This window comes from Eumetopias jubatus, unplaced genomic scaffold (genome assembly GCF_037043125.1).
Source record: "Eumetopias jubatus isolate StellerSeaLion01/CBP00866 unplaced genomic scaffold, mEumJub1_p1.0 scaffold_7, whole genome shotgun sequence".
NCBI classification, from domain to species: Eukaryota; Metazoa; Chordata; class Mammalia; order Carnivora; family Otariidae; genus Eumetopias; species Eumetopias jubatus.
The window spans coordinates 99,560,143-99,586,655 of NW_028274813.1; the positions used below are offsets into that span (position 1 = coordinate 99,560,143).

At 38.3% G+C, this 26,513-nt stretch overlaps 1 protein-coding gene across 7 annotated transcripts in view; it reads left to right on the forward strand.

Annotated features, from left to right (window-relative positions):
• Window positions 1–1,447: 1,447 nt before the first annotated feature.
• The window catches only part of RNF111 (ring finger protein 111), an 89,856-nt gene continuing 64,790 nt past the window's right edge, over window positions 1,448–26,513 (forward strand). For 5 of the 7 annotated variants that reach the window (XM_028099976.2, XM_028099978.2, XM_088024815.1 and 2 more), the window contains exon 1: window positions 1,449–1,819. The gene's annotated coding sequence lies outside the window, so the exon portion shown is untranslated. Of the gene's footprint in view, window positions 1,820–1,915; window positions 2,159–26,513 lie in introns of those variants that run through there. The other 2 variants (XM_088024813.1, XM_028099977.2) reach the window with 2 other exon arrangements.

Genomic DNA, 26,513 nt, shown 5'->3' on the forward strand with positions numbered 1-26,513 from the left:
CCACATTTCAAGTGCTCAATAGCTACATGTGGCTTGTGTCTACATTTTTTTTTTAAAGATTTTATTTATTTAACAGAGAGAGACACAGTGAGAGAGGGAACACAAATAGGGGGAGTGGGAGAGGGAGAAGCAGGCTTCCCACCCAGCAGGAAGCCCGATGTGGGACTTGATCCTGGGACCCTGGGACCATGACCTGAGCCAAAGGTGGATGCCCAATGACTGAGCCACCCAGGCACCCCGTGTCTACCTTTTTGAAGAGCACAGGTCAAGAGCTTGAGGAAAAAGGTTAGGTCTGGAAATACAGTTCTGGAAATACATGGCATTGAGAAGTCATGAGTCGTTAACAATTGAAACCATGGCAGTAGATAAGCTACTTCAGACAGAATTTTCTATTTAGAGCCAGAAAATAGGAGGACTGAGAAAAATTTCTGCAATGCTCTTCCCGTTTTCCCAAACAATCTGCAATCCTTTCTTGTTTGTTATTATTATTTTAAAATATTTTCTTCACAGAATGGAGAACATGAATGAAAAGAAAGCATATTGAGAAAGGTTGATGACAAAGGAAGGGAATTAATGTTTATTGAACATTTAATTGGTAATGTTCAAAGCATTTTATAAACTGTCTTAATCTCACAAGAACCCTTTGAGGTAAATAATGTTATTTCAATTTATAGAGAAGGAAATTTTTTTTTTGGTTTAAGATACGATTTTATTTCTTTTTTAAATGGAGGTGTAATTGACATTTTTTGGGAAAGATTTATAAAGGTTTAATAAATCAGACTGCTGTTAATTGGCATCATCGGGATTTGAAAGGAAGTCTGTCTGACTGATTCCAAAGCCTACATTCTCCTTGCCTACATCTTCCTAATGCACTTAATGAAGCATTTGCTATCTACTGATTTTCATAAAATAATTAAGAAGGCATATGTATGTGTTCCCATAAAACATCTTATGGATGCTGGAGAAAAAAAAAAAAAGAAGGCGTATGTAATTGTCCAGTCATTTCTCAGGATATCTATTACCACTTTTGATGTGATTCTGGAGGCAAATTCACTTTAAGAGAGGGGTGCTATGATCTTTATGTCATTAGCGAGTATGATTTGGCTATCATTTTTCTTGTGAAAGACAGTAAACCGTGATGTTTTTGTTTAATTGTAAGTATAATCAATGATTCTGTGGTTAGCTGTACTTTCTAAGTTATGAAAAAATTAGCCAAGAAATAGTATTTTGCTTAAATGTGGAAGACAATCACGAAGGAAAACAAAATAATGAGCTTTATGAAATCGTTCGGCTTCGTTAATAGACTTGATAAAGCGAGTACAAAGGGGGAGGGCTGGGGAAGAGAGGGCGGGACATCGAGAAACAAGAATCTGAGCAGGCGCAGAAACAGATATTAATGGAGGCGTGAATGCTACTGCGCTCTCACTTTCCGAACTGTCGTAAAGACCTTGAGTGTCGTGCTCGCTCGGTAGAGGAGGGATTGGTTAGGCGGCGGCAGGAGAACAGCAGCAGTGGCGGCGACGGTGGGAGGTGTTGGGTCTCCGCAGCACAGAAACGCCCGCAGCTTCGGGGGAGGAGTTCTTGTGGGGTCGAATCAGGCATTCTGAACCCAAGCCGGGTGAACTGGGCCGAACCAGGCGCTGCCGCTCGTACGGTTTGGTGGCGGTGACAGACGCAGCTCTTGACTATAGGGGCCTATTAGGCCGAGATCTGAGGCGCAGATCACTGGCTCTCGACGCATCCTCTTCCCCTCTTCCATCTCCTGTCTTCCTGGGTCAGTGATTCCCGGACCCTGGGAAGAGGGAAGCTGATGATTAAGGTGAGAAGACTAGGGGGGAGGGGATCGATTGGAAGCCGCGCGTGCGCGCAACGGGGGAGGGGCCGGCCTGGAGGGGAGAAAGAGGAAGGGCTGCGGCCGCGGAAGGCTGGGGTCGGCGACCGGCCGGTTATTGCTGGCTCCATAGTGACTTAGGGTCTGGGTCTCCGCAGTAGAATTAATTGTGTTTGAGCAAAGCATTCGTCTACAGACACACCCACACCCCACAGTAAGGGAGTGTGGGTGAGGGGATTTCTTTCCCTCTTTGGACTCTCCCTGGAGTCTAGGAAGGGGGCTGAGGACTGAGGCGTGGGAGTGCGATTTGACAATGGAGTGATGAAGGTAACCCGCACCCGGCGTGTTGGAGGGCGCTAAGTCAGCCCTGACGGTTAGGGAGTTGCCTTCTTATGTGATCAAGGAAACGTCCGCGGAACAGCAGAAATACAGACGCGTCAGATTTTTGTGTAGAGTTGGTTTGTTGGTCATTAAAAAAGAAGCTCGATATTTTAATTTTGTTTTTAGATAATTTGTCAGAGTCAGTGGCAAGGCTGTAGTGGAAATGTCCTGTACTGTAGAAATAGAGGTTGTCACGATAGTTTTTAAATAGGTTATAATAGATCTTTACAGATACTTCTTAACGCAAATCTCAGTTTTAGTGCTTAAAAAATACCAGGAAGTATAGGGTATTCATTTAATTTGCTCATGTTTGTAGTGTGAGGCGACTCCATTGTATTGTGTGCTTTCCTGTTTCTTGATTTATGTGGAGTATGAATTTGGAACTCTCTGGAGTGGTAAGATGCCAGCTGACATAGGCTTCATTTTATAGTTCTTTTAGCTTTTGAACCTGACTTAATCCAGACTTTATTTCACCTGGTATTTTTATGTTTAATTTTCTTGTTTTAGGGACCTCTTCAACCAAAAAGAACAGCCTGGGGAAGAGATAAGCTAAGGTTCCATTTCCTTTCCCATTTGTGTGTGTGTGTTTTATTGCTTTCAAATGTTAGGATGTGATTTCGATATTACACACAAGTTCTGTAATACTAGTTTTGTTTAGTTTTATTATGGTGAAGATCTACATTTTGATAGTTTGTTACTACTGTATGTTTTTTAGTAAAATTTTTCATGTCAATATAAACTATGTTGCTTTTCATACTAAACAGTAGTCTTTGGTTGCCTTTGTGAGACAAAACGGGATGAGAAAGAAGCCCTCTTACTCTGAAAAGAATCTTTAATTTTTTTTTTAAAGCCTTGAATTATTTTACTTTTGTCCACCTCTTGTCATTTAACCTTGGACAAATGACATCTTTCTCCTTCTCATTTGTTTGCCGTCTAAGATTCAGAGTAGTCTAAAAAACTGGTGAGGGTTTTTGTGAATTAGTCTGAACAATATTGTAGGAAAAACTGGGAAGAATAGAGGCTCTCCTTGTTTACAGGGGTGCTGCATCTTATATGTGTGGCTCTTTCTGTTACTTTTTTCCTTTTGGTGTCTGTTGGTCACTAGCATGTTCTTTCACTGGAGTTGGCTTTTGAAGAAAGATGTCATGAAAATAATTTTATTTTGGTGAAAAGTGTATTACAGTGGAGGTTACACCTTGACAAATTTCATTTCAGTACTTTATTTCTACAGATAATTGAGAAATAGCTATACTGATGTTTAAATAAGAGAATAAAAATTTACATGTTTAGAGCAAAGGAATGGTCAGCAGATAATCCTAAATAGTTGTTTTCATTATAAAATTTAAAGGATTAAAATTGATTGAATCAAACTAATTAGATTTTTAAGACATTTTATTATTTTGCCAAAATAATAACAATTTCCCCCTCTGAGCGAGGACTTCAGTATGAAGAAAAGAAGTGACAGTATGGGTGACATCCTGTGGAAGAGTCTCTGGTTTGGAGTTCTGAATTTTAGATCTAGCTTTGCTTGCTATTCGTTAGATTTGTGACTTTATTGATAACCATTCTTAGCTTCAGATCTCTCTCAATTGTTAAATGAGAAATGTAGGATGGTTTTCTAGTTTTCTCTAGATCCCAAATTCAGTGGCTTGTATTTTTGATTAGGAGCTTTTGGTACTTATTGGTGTGTTCATCATGATCCGATTCCCAGAAAGAAGTGCTATACTGAGTATAAATTCCTTCCTGTTTATATTAGGGGAGGGGGAAACTATGATAAAGCCATGTTTGTTGTTTTAGATAATGCTTCTGTCCCATTATAGATATTATATATGATTTAATAGCTCTCCTAATAAAAGAAGAAACTTGGTTTTACTTCTGGTAATGCTTTTTAAATCATCCTGAATAATTTGTCTTCCAGAAACCTGTAATCGGTCAGTTAAAGTCCAGAATTGCATTTGAATGCCTTACACCTCTCTTCTTTCTTTCCTGCATCCCACTGATTCTTGGTAACAACTGGCCCAGGTTTCTACAGGTATTCAGTTCATATCATTACATGTGGAGTGGGCTACAGATGTTTATTTAAAAGCATACTAAGTTGAGCTTACATTTTAAGTGGAGGTACTGCATTATTATTTAGTTACTTGGTATGTATTTATTGAATGTCTCATGTTCTCAGCATTGTTCTTGGTCTTCAGTGAGGAAGGCACTCTTTCTTCAGGGAGTGGACATTCTACTGGGGAAAACATAATAAACAGTAGTTTGAGGTAGTGCTGAATGCCATGAAGAAAATAGGACCATGTTATGATGAATGGAAGTCGAGCTCTACTGTGGATTAAATGGTTAGGGAGGGCCTAACTTCTTTTTAGAGGTGATAATTTGATTTGTGATCAGTGACTAGAAAGAATCAGCCATACTGGTAATCTGGAGGAATCTTGCAAACAAAGGGAACAGCAGATGCATTCGGTTGTGTTTGATTCTGGAGAATTTACAAATGTAAACTGGTTTGTGTGTTAGGCTTTTTCATAATTGCTGATAGACGATGTAAAAAGAAAGGTTAAAAATATTTTATGTATAGCAACCAAATACAATGTGTTGACCTTGTTTAAATCCTCGCTCAAATCCATTGTAGAAAGTCATTTTTGAAACACTTTGGGGGAAATCTGAATGTGAATGGATAGTAGATGATATCAAGGAATTATTGTTAATTTTGTCAGGGATGATAATGATACTATGTTTATATAAGCATCCGTTGATGATTCTTGCCTGTATTGATCGTTGGTGATTGCAGAATGCTTATTTTCAAACTCTTCCATCTCCTCTATCTTATAAGTAGGCCTTCTCTTGTATGGAAGAAGCATTCTTTTATCTATTACCAATATGGACTTATGTACTTCCTGTTTTATTCAATAGATTATAATCCGTTACTGCCTTTATTAATTTTAATGCTCAAATTGTCCCACATTTGTCCGGTGGGAGCCTTTCCACCATGGCTCCTGTGTCTTTTTGACATATATAATTTTTTATGAGTATTTCCTTTCTGGCACAGCAAGATGTTCCCACTCATCTTATATCTTTTCTGTTTCAGTCTTAGAATCAGCTATTCTCTAAGGAGGCCTGGTTCCTTTTAGTGGGGAGTCCAATTTGCTTTTGAGTTATCTGTTTATATATAAAAAATAATCTCTTATTTCCTGGATCAGGACATCTGAGAAACTTAGATTTTGATAGTGGGTTTATATTTCTGTGGAGATTTTATTTATGAAGTAACTACATAAAATGTAGCAATTTGTTATATTTACCATAAAACAACTATTTTATTCTATTTCTTCCAAATAAGTTCTGATTTGATCTTAATTATGATCAAATGAAATAGAAAAAATAAAATGTTATTTTACTTTGTGTTACATTGTGTATGTAGAAGGTTTAACCACTTAACTGTTAAATATGATGTAAGATTTACATACTTAATTTTTTTTTTTTTCATACTTAATTGTTTTTAACCAAGTCATCAGACTTTCTGGTCTGGAGGAAATTGTTGCTTTTTAAAAAAACTAACTTTTTAAATGAAATTTTTTATGATGTAGAATAATATTTCATATATGAGTAGAAACTCACAAGCACATTGTTCCAGAAAGTTACTGTTACACCTTGGTATGTTTCACAGCCATTCTCTCACCCAGTGCAGCATGGGTATTTGCTTTATTTATTTATCTTTTAAACCTCACTTGTATTTTTCCAGACAGTATTTTTGTTTTTGTTTTTTGTTTTTTTTTTTTTTAAACAAGCTCTGGCAGGTTTTGTGTGATTTGCTTTTTAGCGGTTTGTTCTGGCATGCTCCTAATGATTTCAGTCACCTGGATCAATGATAGCCAGTGTGCATTCTCTGTAGTATTTTCCTCATGCTGTACCCAGTTCAGTATTATTGACACTGTAGCGATGCATACCAGTTTTGGCCAACATGGCATAGTATTCTATTTTAGATTTCCTCAGGGCTGGGCAGTTGGCGAGGATAACCAGTTTTGCTTTGCCATATCTGATCATTTTCAGAGTCTGCTTGTACTCCAGCATGTACTTTACACTTTTCGTAATGAGTTGGAGTCTAGAGTTGATTGACTCCAGAGACTTTCGTCTTCCTTGATGCCACCATCTTCCTGCCTTAGGTGCAGGATGGCCCCAACCAAGAGCAGCCACCAAGGTCCCAGACAATATTTTGAATGGTATTTAACCAGTTAATTTTTGAAACAGTTAATATGTATGGGCTTTTTAAAGTCGGTTCCACAAAGGCTTATAATGAAAAACAACAGTCTGTGCTATTCCTCCTCTCCCCTAGTTCCAGTTCCTAAGTGGAAACACTTTCAGCTCTTAAATTTTTTTTTCCTGGTATTTACTTTCATATTTCTAAATAGTATGCTTATGTGTCTGCTTAGCTACTTTTGATGTCAGTTTTTTTTATATTTAATTTTTAAAGATAAAAGCAATACAAATGGAACCAAATTCACAAGGTATGAAGGGTGTACAGGGAAAAAATAAGTTTTCTTGCCATCCCTGTCTTCCTATTGCCCAGTTCTTTTCCCTGGAGATATATCTCCTCTTAGTATTTTACATGTATCCAGAGCAGCAGTTCTCAGAGTGTGGTCTCTGGACTCTTGAGGGGGTCTTCAGAAGGTCAGCTGGGTTGAAACTGTTTCATAGTAATACTAAGTTCTTTACTACTTAACTATGTTGTTATTTGCATTGATAGCAAACACAGTGATGGGCAAAATTGCTGGCCCTGCAATCCATATTAAGACAGTGGCTAAAACTGTACTAAGAGTCATCATATTTTTCATTACTACACATTGACAAAACCAGTTTCATTTAAGAATGTCCTTTACAAAGCAGTAAAATCTGTTAATTTTACTAATCTTGATCTTGAGTACATACCTTTTTAATGTTTCATGTGATAAAATGAGAAGAATGTTATAAGGCACTTCTGCCCCATCCCAAATTATTCTTGTCTTGGAGAAAAATACTTGTGTGATTGAGTTGCAGGCTGAACTAGCAAACTTAGTTGCTTTTTATTTTTTTAATGGAACCATTTTTTTACTTGAAAGAATGACAAGCTATAGTTATTTAAACTTGAGTATTTGTATGTATTTTCTCAAAAATAAATGAAGTGAGCCTGTCACTTTAGGGAAAACAACTGATAGAAATTATTGCCGAGATAAAATTAAGGCTTTTAAGCAAAAATTAGAATTTTGGAAAACATATCTGCCACTATGAGCTTGGCAGCTTCTCAGGACCTTTTTGATGAAATTGATGGGGATATTAACAAATGTGATTTTTTTTTTTTTTTTTTGGTTATTGTATAATTAAACGTGTCAGTGTTTGGAAGATACGCATAACTTCGTGGACCAACTTTTTTCATATGACCAGTGCATGATATTACAAAATCATGCTGTGTGTGAAAGATCTACTTAAGGGTAAGATAGATCAATAGGTTCTTAATGAAATGGTATGAAGTCTCGTAGATAAGGTATCAGATTCAACATTGCAAGTAAGCTTTACAAAATTATATTTATTAAGTTTTGGGTTAATATCAAAGAATAACACACCCACTATCTGAATATATTATTAAAGACACTTCTCTTTTTTAACTACATATTTGTGTGAAGCTGGATTTCTTACTAGATTCAGTACAGAAGCAGATTTAAGAATCCATGTTTCTTCTGTTAAGACAGACATTAAAGAGATTAGCAAAATTGTGTAAGTGTCATTTTTATTAACTTTTTTAAAAAATATATTCATAAATGTTACTTAATAGCATGTAATGGGTTTACTATTGCTGTTTTTAAAAAATCTTTAAGCATGTATCAGTTTTATTTTCTTACATTGTATTAATATAACCTACATATTTAAGGCTTTTGGGGGTTTCACTTAGTTTTAAGAGGATAAGGGGCTCACAAATCAAAAAGTTTGAGGATTGCTGTACAGTTATCTTTTGCATTATCTTTTGACCTCTTAAGGAAAAGGAGTCCACACTTCTTTTTTCACCCTTTCTCCTGATATAGTTGTATCACAATTTTAGATTACTTTAATAATTCAGCGTGTATTTATTGAATACTATGAGTTTTCAGCTTTGGGGCACATGGTAATGATGAAAACAGACTAGGCTCTATTTGGGAAATTTTAAATTTTACAAATGGTGATTATGGAAATAACTGAGCTGGAAAGAGAAGATAGGGCATGGGGTTAGCTCTTTAAATATAAGGTGATTAGGGATGGTCTCAAGGACAAGAAACATTTGAGCACAGACAGAAAGGAAGCAAGTGAGAGGTCCTTGTGGCTATCTGGGGTCAAGCATTCTGGGCAGATTAAATAGTAATAGCATACTTGGCCTGCTCAAGGAAAAGCCAAGAAGCTGTTGTGACTGGAGGGGAGTGGATGAGCAGAATGGTGATCTCTGAGGACAGAGGTAGCAAGGGCTTAGGTCCTTCAGTTTTAAGAAATATTCTTATAGTAGCTTTCATTACTCCTTAGTCATTTTTTTTTCCTGTTTTCTTTTTGGAGTTGCTGTCAGTCAGATGATAAGATTCTGTTGCTATATCTTTGTTGCTATTAGATCCTCTGTTGTGTGTGTGTGAGAGAGAGAGAATTGAAAGTTTTTTTCATTTACTGGGAATTGCAAGGAAATTTGAGATAAAGTTATTTATGTAATTTACCGTGTTTAAACAAAATATGAACTTTTGCTTTTGATAAATACCAGGAGCAAGTTACATTATTGATACAAAAATGGGCTCTCTTTCCAACTTTTAGTGGTAAAATCATGTTGTTTATTTTAAAATACTCTTTTTTTTTTTTTTTAAAGAGAGAGAGAGTACTCGCAAGTGAGCACCTCTCGGGAGGAGTGGAGAGGGCAGGGGGAAAGGGAGAGAGAATCCCAAGCAGGCTCCATGCCTAGTGTGGAGCCTGACACAGGGCTTGATCTCACGACCTTGATCATGACTTGAGCTGAAATCAAGAGTTGGGTGCTTAACCGACTGAGCTACGCAGGTGCCCCCAAATCATGTTTAAATATGTGAAAAAATACATGTGTAAATAGGTTTGTAAATAGGTTTACTTTACAAAGTCTAAGTCGGCTTTGACCACTGTTTTTTTATTTTATTTTATTTATTTTATTTTTTTAAAGATTATTTATTTATTTATTTGACAGAGAGAGACACAGCGAGAGAGGGAACACAAGCAGGGGGAGTGGGAGAGGGAGAAGCAGGCCTCCTACCGAGCAGGGAGCCTGATGCGGGGCTCGATCCCAGGACCCTGGGATCATGACCTGAGCCGAAGGCAGACGCTTAACGACTGAGCCACCTAGGTGCCCCACAACTCTGTTTTTTTAATACAAAGTAGTCATTAGCTGAAGAAAATCATGTCATGTAAGATTTGTATTACATCTACAGAATGACTATTATCATGGATTTGATTGTATTTTCTGTGAAATCACATTTCTTTAAAGAACTCTATGTAGTATGAGATAAAACTGACCATTTTATGGAATATTATGCAGCTGTAAAAAAGAATGAGAGCCTGCCACTCGCAAGAACATGGATGGATCTAGAGGATATTATGCTAATTGAAATAGTCATGAAAGACAGATACTATATGATCTCACTTATACGTGGAATCTAAAAACCAAAAGAAACAAATAAACAAAAAGCAGAATCAGACCTATAAATTGATGGTTGCCAGAGGGGAGGGAAGGGACAAAATGGGTGAAGGGGAGTGGGAGATACAGGTTTCCAGTTATGGAATGAATAAGTTACAGGAATAAAAGGTACAGCATAGGGAACGTAGTCCATGGTATTGTAATAGCATTGTATGGTGGCAGATGGTAGCTTCACTTGTGGTGAGCATAACATGTAGAGAGATTAAATCACTATGTTGTACACCTGAAACTAATGTTACATTGTGTCAACTATACTTAAATTAAAAAAAATTTTTTGATAATAAAATGAAAAAGGGAGGAATAGGTCAGACACAGACTGCTTTACCTATATACATCTGGGAGAATATAGAGAATTTTGATTGTTTAAAATAAACAAATCATCTATTTTCATAACCACCTTCCTGTCTGCCATTCCTCTGATGTGCTTTTATGCTTATTCTCCAATTGAGGAAATCTTACTTTTAAGGACTAGCTCTTCTGTGAAGTTTCTCCTCTAGAATCAATGGCTCTCCCTTCTGTTTTGCCATAGTATTTGGTCCTTCTCTTACCTTGTAGCAGTTATTTCCATTTTAGTAAACTTTTAGCATTCTCCCACTGTGGAGGCTAAATTCCAAAATCTTCATGGTAAGTAGAAGAAATTGTAGTTGAATTACATAATAATCTTATATGAAAATAATGTCATGGGAACTGAAGTGGTGAGTGAACGTATGAAAGCCCACATAACTATACATTTATTTTAAAAATGAGAGAGACCCAAACCAGCAACTTATATAAGAATTAAGATCCAGATGTTTATCTGTCAGACCTTAGGCAAGTTGCCTAACTTTTATAATTCTTAGTTCCTTGGAAATAATAGTTTTTAGTAAGGATAAAATGGAATAAAAACATGGCACATAGTTCCTTACAGGCATACCTGATCTGGCCCTTGACCATTTCTGATCCCTTTGTGTGCCATCTCCCTTTCCTCTCACTCCCTTTCTGTTGTTTGTTCATGTTAGGCCTCTTCCTGCCACACGGTCTTTCTTTACTGTTTCCTTTGCTAGAAAGGCTCTTCCTCTAGCACTGTGTGGCGTGGTTGACTGGTGGCTTGTTCTTCTCATGATTCAGGTCTTCAGCTTCTTAGGAGCCTGTTGATGGTCGTCTTTTACTATTTGTTTTATTTCCGTAATAGCACAATTTTTTTTCTAAAATTATCTTGACTGTCTATTTGTGCCTTGTTTGTTCTCATTTGCATGTAATTTTCATGAGAACAAAGACTTTCTGTATCCTGTTCATGGCTAATCCCAGTGCCTACAACAGTGCCCACATTATAATATGTTCTCAGTAAATATTTGTTGAATGAAAACAATAACTGCATAAATGGTAGCTAATATATTATCAGTGATATTGTATCTTTTTTTTTTTAAGATTTTATTTATTTGACAGAGAGAGACAGTGAGAGCAGGAACACAAGCAGGGGGAGTGGGAGAGGGAGAAGCAGGCCTCTCGCTGAGCAGGGAGCCAGATGCGGGGCTCTATCCCAGGACCCCGGGATCATGACCTGAGCCGAAGGCAGATGCTTAACGACTGAGCCACCCAGGCACCCCGATATTGTATTTTCTAAAATATTAATAAGTGACTAAAATTTCTGTTCCCTCGGTGACATTTCCAGATTCTGATCTGATTCCAGATGCTTGGGATAGAAAAAATTTGGATATCCTAACTTGTGTTTACCCTGTTTGCCATCATGGGGGGTGATCATTCTTCTTAGACTCTTGGATTTCCCCATTTTATTCCCTATAAATGAATAATTTTCCTCCCAGATAGCAGTTCTGGGTGGCGGTTCTAAGGCCGGGACTTAATTTCAGTCATTTTCCTTTGTCTTGAACAGGCTTCAATTTAAAATATTTTTCTTTTCTCTCCTGTCATTTTTGTTAATCCTCAGTTGCCTCTTTTAGAGATTATCCCCTTCAGGAAGAACTCACAGTCTATGTATACTGAAACCAAAATTCTAAAGATTGCCCAGAAAGTATGTAAGTAAATGCATGTAGGCTAGCTTTACATGTGTGGGAATCCACATTAGGGTTAAGATTACTGTGTTTATCCAAAATATGAAATTCTTTGGGCTAGAGGAGCACCTTAACTATCTTCTTAATTATCACCTTAAGCAGTCATTAGGAGTAAAAAAACCAAAAAGGGTTTGTTGAATAAAGTGGCTGATGTTAGCATAGAGGATAATAAATCCTTGGTTTCTCCAGACCGGTACCCTCAATTGTCTAATAGCTTACTATTTTTGTTTCTTGCCACAAGGATTTTCACTTTGCTGTCAGAATATACAGATCCAAAGAAGGCAAAAATGTCATTTAGTCAAAATAACCTTGGAAATCCCTAAAGTTGCCCGTAAAATGTAAAATATAGACGTACAGTCTCTCAGAGTTCAACATATCCTGTTTTTCCTTTAGTATTGGAATGAATCATGTTTCATTGTTAAACACCAGATGAAGTCGTAGGCTGTGTTTATGGTCCATGTTGTGGGAAAAATAAATGGCTCTAAACATTAGAATCTGACAGCACAGCAAGATGTTCATATCATGAGAGGCACATGGGAAGTGAGACCAACTAGAGAATAGTAAAATTTTATCTTTCTGTGTTCATTCTGGGTATATAATTATTGAGCAGAATTGCAAGCATAACCTACATGGTTTAAATTATCTTTTTCTTGTCTTCACATTGTTGAATTCACATTGTGGGTGTGCTCCCTACCCAGAGGTATTTTCCCTAATCCAGTTTTCAGTAAGCCTTTACCTTCTTCAATCATTGAAAGTGTCAGTATCTGCCTTTTTTTTTCCTGTATGACTCTTATTCCTTAGAACATACTCTTTTTTTTTTTAAAGGTTTTATTTATTTATTTGACAGAGAGAGAGAGAGAGCGAGAGCAGGAACACAAGCAGGGGGAGTGGGAGAGGGAGAAGCAGGCTTCCTGCGGAGCAGGGAGCCCGATGTGGGGCTTGATCCCAGGACCCTGGGATCATGACCTGAGCCGGAGGCAGACGCCTAACGACTGAGCCACCCAGGCACCCCTAGAACATACTCTTTAATTAATATTCTCCAGGTTACACATTTTGACCCCAAATCACGTAGGAAGAGCAAAAACAACTTTTGTTTAAATTGTTGGACTGCATCCAAGGAGAAATTGTTTCCTTGGGTAGTTTTGCTCACCGCATTAGATCCTACATTCTCAGGGCAGTTGCTTTCTTTCCTAATCTAACAAAATTTTTTGTTTTATTTATATTTATTTTGTTACACCACCCTTTGCTTTGGGTGCTTTAACAGTTCAGGGTTTTGATCTGATCTTCAAGAGGAATTTGAGGTTCATTCGAATAAGATAGACTAGCTTGAGGTAGGTGTACCTAAAAGAATTGAGGGTCAGCCCCCCACCCCCACCCCCAAAATAAAACAGAGGGGAAGCTTGTGGCCTTTTTTTTTTTTTTTTTTTTTGCCAGGATGATTTCTAAAAGCTAGTTGACTCTTTGACTTTAAAAACAATAATAAAAGCCAGCATGTGCGTACATTATTTTGTTTAAACACTTAACCCTTTAAGGTAATTTCCATTTTTCAGGTGAGATTTAGGCATCGAATGGTTAGTAACTTGCTAGAGACTCACAGCAGTAATGGAGTTGAAGGGATTATGTCAGGAGGTTTGAGTCACCTGAGAAGGGAATTCCAAAATTCAGGAGATGTCCCATTTGAGAGGTTAGTAGGATTGGAGTAAAGAGTTTCTATGGCCCTCAAGTAAGAATTTAACCAGTATTTCTGTATTGCCTTTAGGGAAGAGACAATAAGGTATATTTTTATCTCTCTTGGGCATAGCCTTTGACAGAAGAGAAAGAAGGATGGTGATATTTTATTTGGATGGTGTGATTGGGAAGGACTTAATTTCTCTGTGTATTACTATTTTCAATAGGGAACATATTTTAAAAATCAGTTTGAGCTATAACTTATATACAATATAAGGCACATATTTTTACTGTACAATTCAGTGAGTTTTGGCAAATGTATATCTCCATGTAACCAACACCACAATCAGGACATAAAACATTCCATCGCCCTAGAAAGTTTTTTCTTGCTTCTTTGTCATCGTTCACCCCTCTCTCTTGCCATAGGCAACCACTGATCTGATTTTTGACATTATGGATTAGTTTGTTCTAGAACTTCATATAAACACAATCGTATAGTGTTACTTTTTTGTATTTGGCTTCTTTTGCTCATCACATTTTCCCTCTAGTATTTTTTTTTTTTTTCTAAGATTTTATTTATTTGACAGAGAGAGAGACAGCAAGAAAGGGAACACAAGCAGGGGGAGAGGGAGAAGCAGGCTTCCTGCTGAGCACGGAGCCCGATGTGGGGCTCGATCCCAGGATTCTGGGATCATCATGACCTGAGCCGAAGGCAGACGCTTAACCGACTGAGCCACCCAGGTGCCCCCCCTCTAGCATTTTTTGTGAACATTTTCAAACGTGAAAAGTGAAAGAATTGTACAGTGAACAAACATTTCTCCATCACCTACATTCCACAATTAACAATTTGCTGTTTTTGCTTTATCACCTGTCCATCTATTCATTCCTCTAACTACCCTTCAGTCAAGCTTGCCACTGTTTGGTTTGTATTGTTTTTAAAGTAAGTTGCAGGTATCAGTGCATTTTTTCCTAAACAAAATCAGCTTCCGTATCATTAACTAGAGTTGAGTATTTGTTTACAGTTCTTTGTTTTTACTTTTTTTTCTTTTCCATGCATGCTCAAGCTGGGGCTGGGGGGCGGGTATGGTGGAAGGAGAGGGAGAGAATCCTAAGCGTGCTGGGCATGGAGCCTGACTCAGGGCTCGATTTCACCGCCCTGAGATCATGACCCAAGCCAAAATCCAGAATCGGACACTTAACCAACAGAGCCACCCAGGAGCTCCTACAGTCCTTTGTTTTTAAAGTAAAATTTACATATAGTGAAGTGCACAAATCTTAAGTGTATGATTTGTTGTGAAGTTCTGCCAAATGTATGTTTGTGTAACCCAAATCCTTATGAAGAAATAGAACATTAACCAACACTTCAGAAAGTTCGCTCGTGTACCTCGCTCGTGTACCTCATATTCAGTAGTTTCTCCTGTTCTTTGATTCTTTGTAGAACACTAGTTTTAATTTGTTTTCACCTTAGATTATTAGGTTTGCCTATTCTAGAACTTCCTGTGTCTGGAATCATATACTTCATATCTGATTTCTTTCCCTCAGCAGGATGTTTTTTTTGTACCCGTAATGTTACTTGTATCAGTAGTTCCTTCTTTGTTGTTTTGCTGCTGCTGTTTGGTATCCTATTGTATTTAAAAATCGTAATTTTTTTTTATATATCATAATTTTGTTTATTCACTTGTTTATTCATTTGTTGGAGATTTGTTTTTCCCAAACTGTTGGTTATTATGAGTAAAGCTATGAACATTCACATACAAATTTTTTGTATACCTGTGTTTTCAAACCTAGGTGTGATATTACTGGATCATAGGTTAGATGTGTATATGACTTTATTAGAAGCTACCAGAGAACTCTGTGTAGAGTTCCAGTTGTGCCACATTCTTGTTAACGTCTGGTGGTTTTGGTCTAAGAGTTTTAGCCTTTTACTGGGTTGTGCAGTAGTATCTCATTGTGGTTTTAATTTGCATTTCCCTGATTACTAGAGATACAAAGCATTTTTTCACATACTCATTGGCCATGTGTATGTGTTTTGAGAAATGTTAAAAATCATTTGTCTATTTTTTTGGGTGGCGTTGTCTTACTAAAATGGAAAAGTTTTGCATATATTCTGGATTCAACTTATGTGTTTATATATACATATAAATTACACATAAACGCAATTTTCTTTGTATTTAGTTTGCTACCTTGCCTTTTGTTTTCTTCTTTTTTTTTTTAAAGATTTTATTTACTCATTTGAGAGAGAGAGAGAGAGAGACAGCACAAGTAGGGGGAGAGGCAGAGAGAGGGAGAAGCAGACTCCCTGCTGAGCTGGGAGCCTGACATGAGGCTCGATCCCAAGACCCAGAGATCATGACTGGAGCTGAAAGCAGACACTTAACCGTCTGAGCCACCCAGGCACCCCATTGCCTTTTTGTTCTCTAGTGGCATCTGTGAAGAGCAGATTTTCATTTTGGTAAAGTCTAGTTTATCAATTTATAAAAAATGGGTAGTGCTAGGGGCTACCCTCTGGCTTGGCTCAGTTGGTAGAGCATGTGACTCTTGATCTTGGGGTCGTAAGTTCAAGCCCCATGTTAGGTGTAGAAATTACTTAAATAAATAAATTTTAAAAAATAGGTAGTACTATTTGTGTTCTACGAGACCTTTGCCCGTGGTATGATTACATACAATTTCTGCCATGTTTCTTTTAGAAATTTAAGGTTTAGCTTTTAGGTCTAAGTCTCTGATCCATTTTGAGTTAATTTTTTTGTCTGATGAGTGGTATAGAGGTTAAATTTTCCCCACATGGTTCACCAGTTGTTCCACCACCATTTGTTACTATTCCTTTCCTATTATCTTGGCACTCTTATTGAAAATTACTTGATATGTTTGAGTCTATTTCTGGACTCTCCAGTCTATCCTTATGCCAGTAGCACCCTGTTTTGTTACAGTTGTGTTTTAATCTGTCATCTTGCTCTGTGTTTTCTATTTGTCCCATCTGTTCTCTCTCCCTTTATTTTCCTTCTCATGTTTCCTTTGGGCTTTAGTTTTTTAGTTTTTTGGGTTAAAAAAATTTTTTTTGTATTACAGTTTATTTCCGCTGTCGGTTTATTAGCTATACTTATTTTTTATCTTTTATGGTTGCTCTAGGGTTTACACTATGCATCTTTAACTTTTCACTGTCTGTCTTCAAGGAATAATAGACTATTTCAGGGGTGCCTGGGTGGCTCAGTCAGTTAAGCATCCGACTCTTGATTTCAGCTCAGGTTATGATCTTGAGCCCTGCATTGGGCTCCATGCTGAGTGTGGAGCCTGCTTGAGATTCTCTCTCTCCCTCTCCCCCTTCCCCACTACTTGTGTTTTCTCTTTATATAAATAAATAATTTTTAAAAAATAGACTATTTCACATATGATAGAAGAAACATCAAACAACCTACATCTCTTTGCTCCACTCCTGTGCTTTGTGTTATTGTCGTACACTTTTTTTTTTTAAGGATTTTATTTATTTGACAGAGAGAGACACAGTGAGAGAGGGAACACAAGCAGGGGGAGTGGGAGAGGGAGAAGCAGGCTTCCCGCCAAGCAGGGAGCCCGATGTGGGGCTCGATCCCAGGATCCTGGGATCATGACCTGAGCCAAAGGCAGACGCTTAACGACTGAGCCACCCAGGCGCCCCTGTTGTACGTTTTACTTTATATGTTATTAGTTTTGTGAGGATTTCTTTGTTCAGATTTTGAGGTTATAGCTAGAGAATAATTGTGAGGTTATCTCTGTGAGAGAAGATGCTAGTAGAACTTGCTTTATTCCATTCTACTTTTAAAAGAGACTGGACAGTGATGATTTCTGAAAAAAGTCTTTAAAATTTGATAAATTCAGACCAGAAAATTTTGATATATGAGTCTGAAAAAAGATGGTTGTATCATTTACTCTTTTTACGGAACTCAACAAAGAACTTGGAGCATTTGTGACCAAATGTCTCTGAGTATTTATTACCCAGTTATTGACTTTAGGCAAATTATTCAGAGAAAAACAACAGAAAAGTGTCTCCCCTATGTCTTTTTTTTTTTTTTAAGACTTTATTTATTTGACAGAGAGAGACAGCGAGAGAGGGAACACAAGCAGGGGGAGGGGGAGAGGGAGAATCGGGCCTCCCGCCGAGCAGGCAGTCCGATGCGGGGCCTGATCCCAGGACCCTGGGACCACGACCCGAGCCGAAGGCAGACGCCTAACAACTGAGCCACCCAGGCACCCCTAAGATTTTATTTATTAGAGAGAGAGATTGAGCACACAAGCAGGGGGAGCAGCAGAGGGAGAGAGAGAAGCAGACTCCCCACTGAGCATGGAGCCCAATGCAGGGCTTGATCCCAGGACCCTGCAATCATGACCTGAGCCAAAGGCAGACGCTTAACCAACTGAAGCACCCAGGCACCCCTCCCCTATGTCTTTATCTGTATATAAGCTAAATCTAATTGTAGTATTTTATATTTATTAAAGTGTTTTTAATGATTTTGCTAATTATCCTAAGCTTTTATTTTCAGGTCTTGATTTTGTCATTCAGGGTATATGTGATCTCTTTTCAGCTTTGTGTCATTTGGGGATGTGGTGAATATTCCATTTATGCCTTCATGTGAAACCACAGCTAAAAACAGAGTTTGGAATGCATTTTGTAGGCTAATTTTTAATTATACACCTCATTTTATATTGCTGATTATTGATACTTTTTTTTTTGAAGATTTTATTTATTTATTTGACAGAAAGAGACACAGCGAGAGAGGGAACACAAGCGGGGGGGGTGGGAGAGGGAGAAGCAGGCTTCCCACGGAGCAGGGAGCCCGATGCGGGGCCCGATCCCAGGACTCTGGGATCATGACCTGAGCCGAAGGCAGACGCTTAACAACTGAGCCACCCAGACGCCCCTATTGATAGATTTCTAGTCGAGTTTTGGATCTTTATTCCATTTTAGCTTTCAAGTATATTATAGCTTATAATTCTTCTCTTAGTACTGAAGGTTAATGAAGTTGAGACTGTGCTACCTCATGCGAGAGGGAGGGACCTTAATGTTGAAGATTATGGGAGAACATAAGTTTTAGTTATTGTAGATTCCTCATTCCTCCCTCTATTATTAAATTGAAACAAACTCTGGGGGAAATTTGGTAATTCTGTGGAACTTTGTTTCGCCTTTCATATACTGAAAAGTATCCTAAGAACTCATCTTATTTCTTCTTTTTCTTCCTACCAATAATTCTAGACAAATAGTTCTTTGAAGTCGAGTGGCATCTTTGAAGACTTTATGTCCTCTATCAGAAGATCATGTGTTGTCTTTCAGTCTTTCAGATAACTGGTTTTGTGCATTTTTATGTGTACCTCTTCATTAAATATGTGACTCACTCAGAGATCCTCTGCCGTGGAAAATAGGGTGACCAAGTCTCATTTCTTCCCATTTCACTCTTTTTCCTTTTGTTCTTCCTGGGAAAACCTTCCCCGGTCCCCTCTCCCCTTCAGAACTGAATTAGGCTCTACTACAGTTTGTTTCAGTGCATACCTCTATTATAACACTTACTGTATTTTAATTACCTGTTGATATGCCTCCCTGACTGCTAGACTCTAAGGACAGTTTTATGTCTTATTCATCTTGTATTTACAATATTTGGGATAGTCTGGCATATTTAAGATATTCAGGAAATGTTTATTGCATGGTGTATTCATTTGCTAGAGCCGCTATAACATACTTCAGACCCGGTGGCTAAACAACAACAAACTTTTTTCTCACAGTTCTGTAGACTAGAAGTCCAAGAACAGGTATAGTCAGGTTTGGTTTCTCCTGAAGCCTCTCTTCTTGGTTTGCAGATGACTGCCCACCTTCCTGCTGTATCCTCACATGGTCTTTTCTCTGTGTCTCTGTGTGTATCCAGACTTCCTCTTCTTAGAAAGGATACCAGTCAGATTGGATAGATCCCACCATATGACCTCGTTTAACCTTAACTGCTTCTTTAAAGCCTTGTTTATACTCATATTTGAGGTACTAGGGGTTAGTATTTCAACATACGAATTTTGAGGAGGGGGGCACACTTAGGTCCCTAACACATGGATATTTTGATCTTGCATATGTTCCAGCTGAAGGTGATTTCTTATGGGCCAATACCAAACCAAGATTGTCAGAGTTGGAACCAAAGATTTCCTAGCTTGGATAAGAACATGTGGCTTAATTTTAATATTTTGTCTTAATTCCCACTTAGATAATTGTACTATTTAATGATTAAGATCCTGTTACTTTTAGGGCTTTGAAGTGTACTGCCTAGCTGTACTCATTTAATAATAGGTTTTCTTTACTTTATGTCACAAAAAATAAAATACACACATACACACATACACCTGGGCACATGTGTGCTTTGTGTACATACTGGCTATGAATGCATGATTATTGAACATTTTAGCCCAAGAAATACATGTTTATTTGCCAGATTCCCAGTGGTTATTTGGAAAGGATTCAGTAATTTCTCTATAGAAATTCCATGAATTATACATAATTTCCCAGTGTATACAGAGATACATGCCTTGCTATCCCATTTGAGTGACCAGATAGTTTTTTAAGCTTTTTCTTTTCCTGTGGTAGCTCCAGCTTTAGATTTCCCTCTTTCCATCTCCGCTAGTAGTCCCGTATAAGATTTTTGGAGATACTGGCAGTAGTGAGGGGCTGGTGATGTTGGAGAGCAGGGTAAGCTCCATTATCACTCATCTATTTTCTCCCTTTTTAGGGATTTCCTTGGGAGAAATTTGCATATAATGCCCTTACCTTTAAAAAAAAAGTTTTTATTTGACAGTAGTTTTACATTTATAGAAAAGTTGCAAAGATGGGCACCTGGGTGGCTCAGTCGGTTAAGCACCTGACTCTTGATTTCAGCTCAGATCATGATCTCAGGGTTGTGAGATAGAGCCCCTCATCAGGCTCCACGTCGGGCTCCACGCTGAGCGTGGAGCCTGCGTAAGATCCTCTCCCTTGCCCTCTGCCCCTCCCCACCTCTAAAAAAAAAGAAAAGAAAAACAAGTTGCAAAGATAATACATAGAATTCATATGTACCCTTCACCCAGTTTCCTCTGTTGTTTTTTTTTTAAGATTTTATTTATTTGACAGAGAGAGACACAGTGAGAGAGGGAACACAGGCAGGGGGAGTAGGAGAAGGAGAAGCAGGCTTCCTGCAGAGCAGGGAGCCCAATATGGGGCTTGATCCCAGGACCCTGGGATCATGACCTGAGCTGAAGGCAGACGCCTAACGGCTGAGCCACCCAGGCGCCCCAGTTTCCTCTGTTGTTAACATCCTACCTATCCTATGTCCGTCGCAACTAAGAAACCAACATTGGTATATTACTATTAACTAAACTCCAGATGTTATTTGAATGTAATCTCCTGTGGTTTCAGTTTCTCAGTTTCTCATTGTTTTTATGATCTTAACAGTTTTGAGGATTGCTCATCAGGTATTTTATAGAATGTCCCTCAATTTGAGTTTGCCTGATGTTTTTCTCACTGGTTTGACTGGGGTTGTGGGTTATGGGGAAGGGTCCCACAGAGGTGAAGTACCCATTAGCAACATGAGTTACAATATTAACCTTGATCATCTGGCTAAAGTACTGTTTGCTCCACCTTAAAGTTACTCTCCTTTCCTTCTTAGTCCTTTCTTTGGAAGTAAGTCACTAAAGGGAGATGAGTCATTAAGCTCTACCTCCTGGAAGGGATGCATCTACACAACTCATTTGGAATTCTTCTATAAGGAAGGTTTGTCTCTTTGCTCCTGCTTATTTTTTTTTTTTTAAGATTTTATTTATTTATTTGACAGAGACACGTGAGAGAGGGAACACAAGCAGGGGGAGTGGGAGAGGGAGAAGCAGGCTTTCCGCGGAGCCGGGAGCCCGATGTGGGGCTCGATCCCAGGACCCTGGGATCATGACCTGAGCCGAAGGCAGATGCCCAACGACTGAGGCACCGAGGCGCCCCTGCTCCTGCTTATTTAGTCATTTATGTCAGTATGGATTAACAGAATTTATTTTATACCTTGGGGATAGAATCCAGTTACTAATTTATTTATCTTGTTGCTACAGTTCTATTTTTAGCCATTGGGAACTCTTTCAGGTTGGCTCTGGTGTCTCTTTGACGTGCCTCTGTCCGTGTGTGTGTGTGTGTATGTGTGTGTGTGTGTGTGTGTTTTCTTTACTTTCTGCTCCAGGTTCATCTTATATCTTCTTTGCCCCAAGTTAGAAAGCTTTAAAGGGGGCGCCTGGGTGGCTCACCTTAGCATCTGACTTAATCTCCGCCCAGGTCTTGATCTCAGGGTCATGAGTTCAAGCCCTGTGTTGGGCTCCGTGCTGGGCATGGAGCCTACTTAAAAAAAAAAGAAAAAAAGAGGGCGTCTGGGTGGCTCATTCGGTTAAACGTCTGCCTTCAGCTCAGGTCATGATCTCGGGGTCCTGGGATCGAGCCCCACATTGGACTCCTTGCTCGACAGGAAGCCTGCTTCTCCCTCTCCCACTCCCCCTGCTTGTGTTCCCTCTTTCGCTGTGTCTCTCTCTGTCAGATAAATATAATCTTTAAAAAAAAAAAAAAAGAAAGAAAGCTTTAGGAGAAATGTTTGCTTGTTTTAGGGGCAGGCAAGTAGGGAAAAGTCCTTAGATTCTTGTTTTATTTTAAGCTCCCCAAAACGAACTCTTTTTTGGATGGCAGGAAACCTGCCATGAGCAAACAGCAGGTGTATTTGAGAACTTAGGCTAACAGGAATTGTAGACTTCTAGAGTCTGTTCCTCTCCATCATCATCACCATCATCAATCGCACTTGTATCATCATCAGTAATACTAGTATTATTTTGCCATAACTACTGTTATTGCAGGCTTACCTCTCTTTCCCATAATGCTGGCTTTTCTTTTTTCTTCTTAATCATAGAAGTCACTTACAAATGATTTGTAGACTGTCAGGGCAGGTAAAAAGATGAGGGAGATTGGAACCTTGATCCAGTTGCTTTGGCTGGAGTTTTGTTCCAAGTAATGGAAATTGGAGCTTTTAAATGTATTTCTGCCTTGAAACTTTATTAAACATTTTAGAAAGTGAATGGACCTGTATCTAGGAATGGGTTTATTGCTGAATTCTCTTGCAAAGTCTGATTTGAAATAGCAACTGCAGCTCTATGAAAGGTTTTAATTCAAACAGCGGGAGTTTGTCCTTGTCACAATGGCGAAATAAAGAGCCAGGAATATTCACAAGTTTTCTGAACTTCCTACTTTCTTATCCTTTAAAAATCTGTAGTTCAGCCTTTATCCTCCTACTTATGTTTAGCTTCAGATTTTAGGATCAGTTCCCACTAGGGACCAAAGGTTGTAAATAACAAACCTGAATGCCTGTTTTTAAAAAAGTTTGGTTATTTTGTTTTATAAACTTTAAAGAATAAAAATAAATAAAACATTATAGGTAAGATAGAGAAGTCACCTATATTTTCCTTATCAGTTTGAGGAAACAGTGCATGTTATGAATATAGTTTCATATTTTGCAAGTATTTTGTGTATTTTAAAATTTTATTCTTTTACCACTTTTATGAATTTATATGCAGTTTTTTTGTACTATCAAAATTTTCATCTTTTGTACATTTTCAGTAAAAACTGAGATAATATTGTTAGTCACAATTGGCATGTTTCCTGTTAAGCAACTAAAAACTTATTAACCATATTGTTGTAAATATGCCTAAAACATGTACGTGTTTATTTTACTGAGAACAGTCTGCTTTCTGGATGGCTCAGAATTATGATTCTGAACATCAGCTTTTATTCTGTGCTGTATTACAGTGTTGTCCTCAGAAATTGTTCACATAAAATTATTTAATCTAGGCAAACTGAATTTTTTTTAGCTATTGGGACAAACGCATTAGTTCTTCTGTCTCTTACCTGTTTTTAGGTGCTGCCACTAATATTCTGTCTGTTGTACTTGGTATTCAGACAAATAAGCTTATAAAATTATATGTAAAATAAAATAGTCTCTGAATATTGAATTGCATGTGGCCTTTCTGACAAGTATTTTGATCCTTTAGAGAATCATTTTTCTGTAGGCTACATTCCTGAGAGTTGAGTTGCTGGAAATCTGACTTCCAGAGGAATAGAGTATTTATTATTGCCTTACAAAAAAGAGAAAAGAGGAGTTATTTGAACAGTATAATAAGACTTGAAGAGTATTTTGTGCAAGACAATTATAACTGAATTATGAAAGATACCGTATTTTAACATGAATAATTGCTTGGGTGGGAGTATAAAGTTGAAAGCCAAGTGTGATACCAGCAAAAAGCATTCATTCCAAAACAGCAATTCTGTAGGGTTCTGCAGTTTGTGATTCTAGGTTGATTTTTTTTTTTTTTAAAGATTTTATTTATTTGACAGAGAGAGAGACACAGCGAGAGAGGGAACACAAGCAGGGGGTGTGGGAGAGGGAGAAGCAGGCTTCCCGCCAGGCAGGGAGCCCGATGTGGGTCTCAATTCCAGGACCTCAGGATCATGACCTGAGCCGAAGGCAGATGCTTAGCGACTGAGCCACCCAGGAGCCCCTCTAGGTTGATTGTTGAGCAGTGTTTTGAAAAAATGTTGAAAAAATGTTTCAACAAAAATGTTGAAAAATGTTCGTGGTCATATTATGGTATTTTGGCTCAAGTTTGTTCAGTCTGGAGATGTAGTTCTTGATTTGGTAGAAGAAGCCTGCCCTCCCTTCTATCCTCACTCCCTCCCTTCTTTCCTTCCACGTAGGAGAGCAGGTACAAAAGAATATGAAGTAATGCTAATCCATGTAATAACTGATTATAGTGGCTTGTGGTTGGGCTGCTTTAACAGCATAAAGTTGCCAGTTTAAGTCTTTTTTGAGTGGAGCGATGCTGTTAATCTAAAATACCTTTTCCAATACAGGGTGGTATAGTTGATAAGGGTCCTGATATAAATTGAAAAGTTAGAGATTGGGTAAAGGGAAGTAAGATGTTGGAGTTTTTTTTGGTAGCCTCTATCTTCTATAAGGTAAGAGGCAGAGTTAGTAATTTGCTTAAGATGAGAGGATATAAAAGGAGAGGGCTTGAGGAAATAAGTATTTGAGTCCTTTACTATGAGGAAGGAAAGAATTACCAGGTAGTTATTGGCTTAGTTGAGGTTAAAAAATTTCTTTCAGTTAAAAATATTTGGTACTGGTTAGGATGATTTAAAGACCATAGCAATCAACCTAAAAGCAAAGGCAGGTGGTTTAACTGTTACAGAATTACTTACAGAAGAAAGGGATGAAGAATTTTTTTTTTGTCTTTAAATTTTTTTATTGTTATGTTAATCACCATACATTACATCATTAGTTTTGGATGTAGTGTTCCATGATTCGTTGTTTGTACATAACACCCAGTGCTCCATGCAGAACATGCCCTCTTTAATACCCATCACCAGGCTGACCCATCCCCCGACCCCCTGCCCTCTAGAACCCTCAGTTTGTTTTTCAGAGTCCATCGTCTCTCATGGTTCGTCCCCCTATTTGATTCCCCCCCCTTCATTCTTCCCCTCCTGCTATCTTTTTTTTTAACATATATTGCATTATTTGTTTCAGAGGTACAGATCTGTGATTCAAGATGGAGAATTTAAAGCAGAGCTTTAGCTAGTATACCATGTTTGGGTTGCAGGTATGTGGAGATACTGATCCCTTCAGCCTTCAAGACATCAAGAGAGGGTCTGGATGGCAGGAGCCCCCGGGCTGGCACCTTGTAGATGCCTTATCAACCCTAAGTGCCCAATATATATAATATTCTATGTGTATCATGATATAAAAAATAGTTGGGAAATACTGATTCACAGAGCTGGTGAGAGCAGTACTGAGGTGTATTTCTGAGTATTTGCTGGTTAGTCAAAATGTGAAGTCAGGAGCGGATTAATAAACAGGGAGAATAGCGTCCAGGGTTTTGCCTTCTCAGATCTTCTGTCTCAGACTTTGTTATTATTTTCTTAAGTTTTTTTTTTCTTTCTGCCCTTTCTTATGGCAGATACTCTATCATACCATACTCTTTTAGCTCTTTATTCTCTATATTCAGAACTTCACTTTTATGAAAGTAGATAATTTATTGACTATAGTGATTTTATTTTCCTCCAAGTAGATAATGCTAAAATCTGTATTTCCAGACCTGATATTATAGGCATAGTCCCATCTTGTTGTCTTATTATTATTTCAAAATATCCAAAATTGAATCCCTGCATTCTCTTTCCAAGTAACTTCATTTCTGACAGTACTTAACGTTTCTTCCAGATATCCAATCAAGACCCCAGACTTGGGGTGCCTGAGTGGCTCTGTCGGTGAAGTGTCTGCCTTCGGCTCAGGTCATGATCCTGGAGTCCCAGGATCCAGCCCCGCATCACGCGCCCCGCATCACGCGCCCCGCTCATCCTCTCGTGCTCTCTCTCTCTCTCAAATAAATATATAAAATCTTAAAAAAAAAAAAAAAAGACCCCAGACTTGGCATTGCCTTTTTTTCTTCTTTGCTGTTTCGCTATCTTATTTCTTTGTCTTAAAAGACTCATATTTGCATATCCTGCCTTTTCCTTCACTTCACCCTTCTCCCCCTAAAGGTGCCTTTTTGGGGCAAAGCTTTCTCCCCAGTCTGTCGGACTTGCCCTCAAGCCTACTCTTGTTAGCACCTCCTCAATTAAATATTTCTTTTATTTTTAAAGATCTTATTTATTTATTTTGACAGAGAGTGAGAGAGAGAGAGACAGCGAGAGAGGGAACACAAGCAGGGGGAGTAGGAGAGGGAGAAGCAGGCTTCCCGCTGAGCAGGCAGCTTGAGGCAGGACTCCATCCCAGGACCCTGGGACCATGACCTGAGCCGAAGGCAGACGCTTAACGACTGAGACACCCAGGCGCCCCCAATTAAA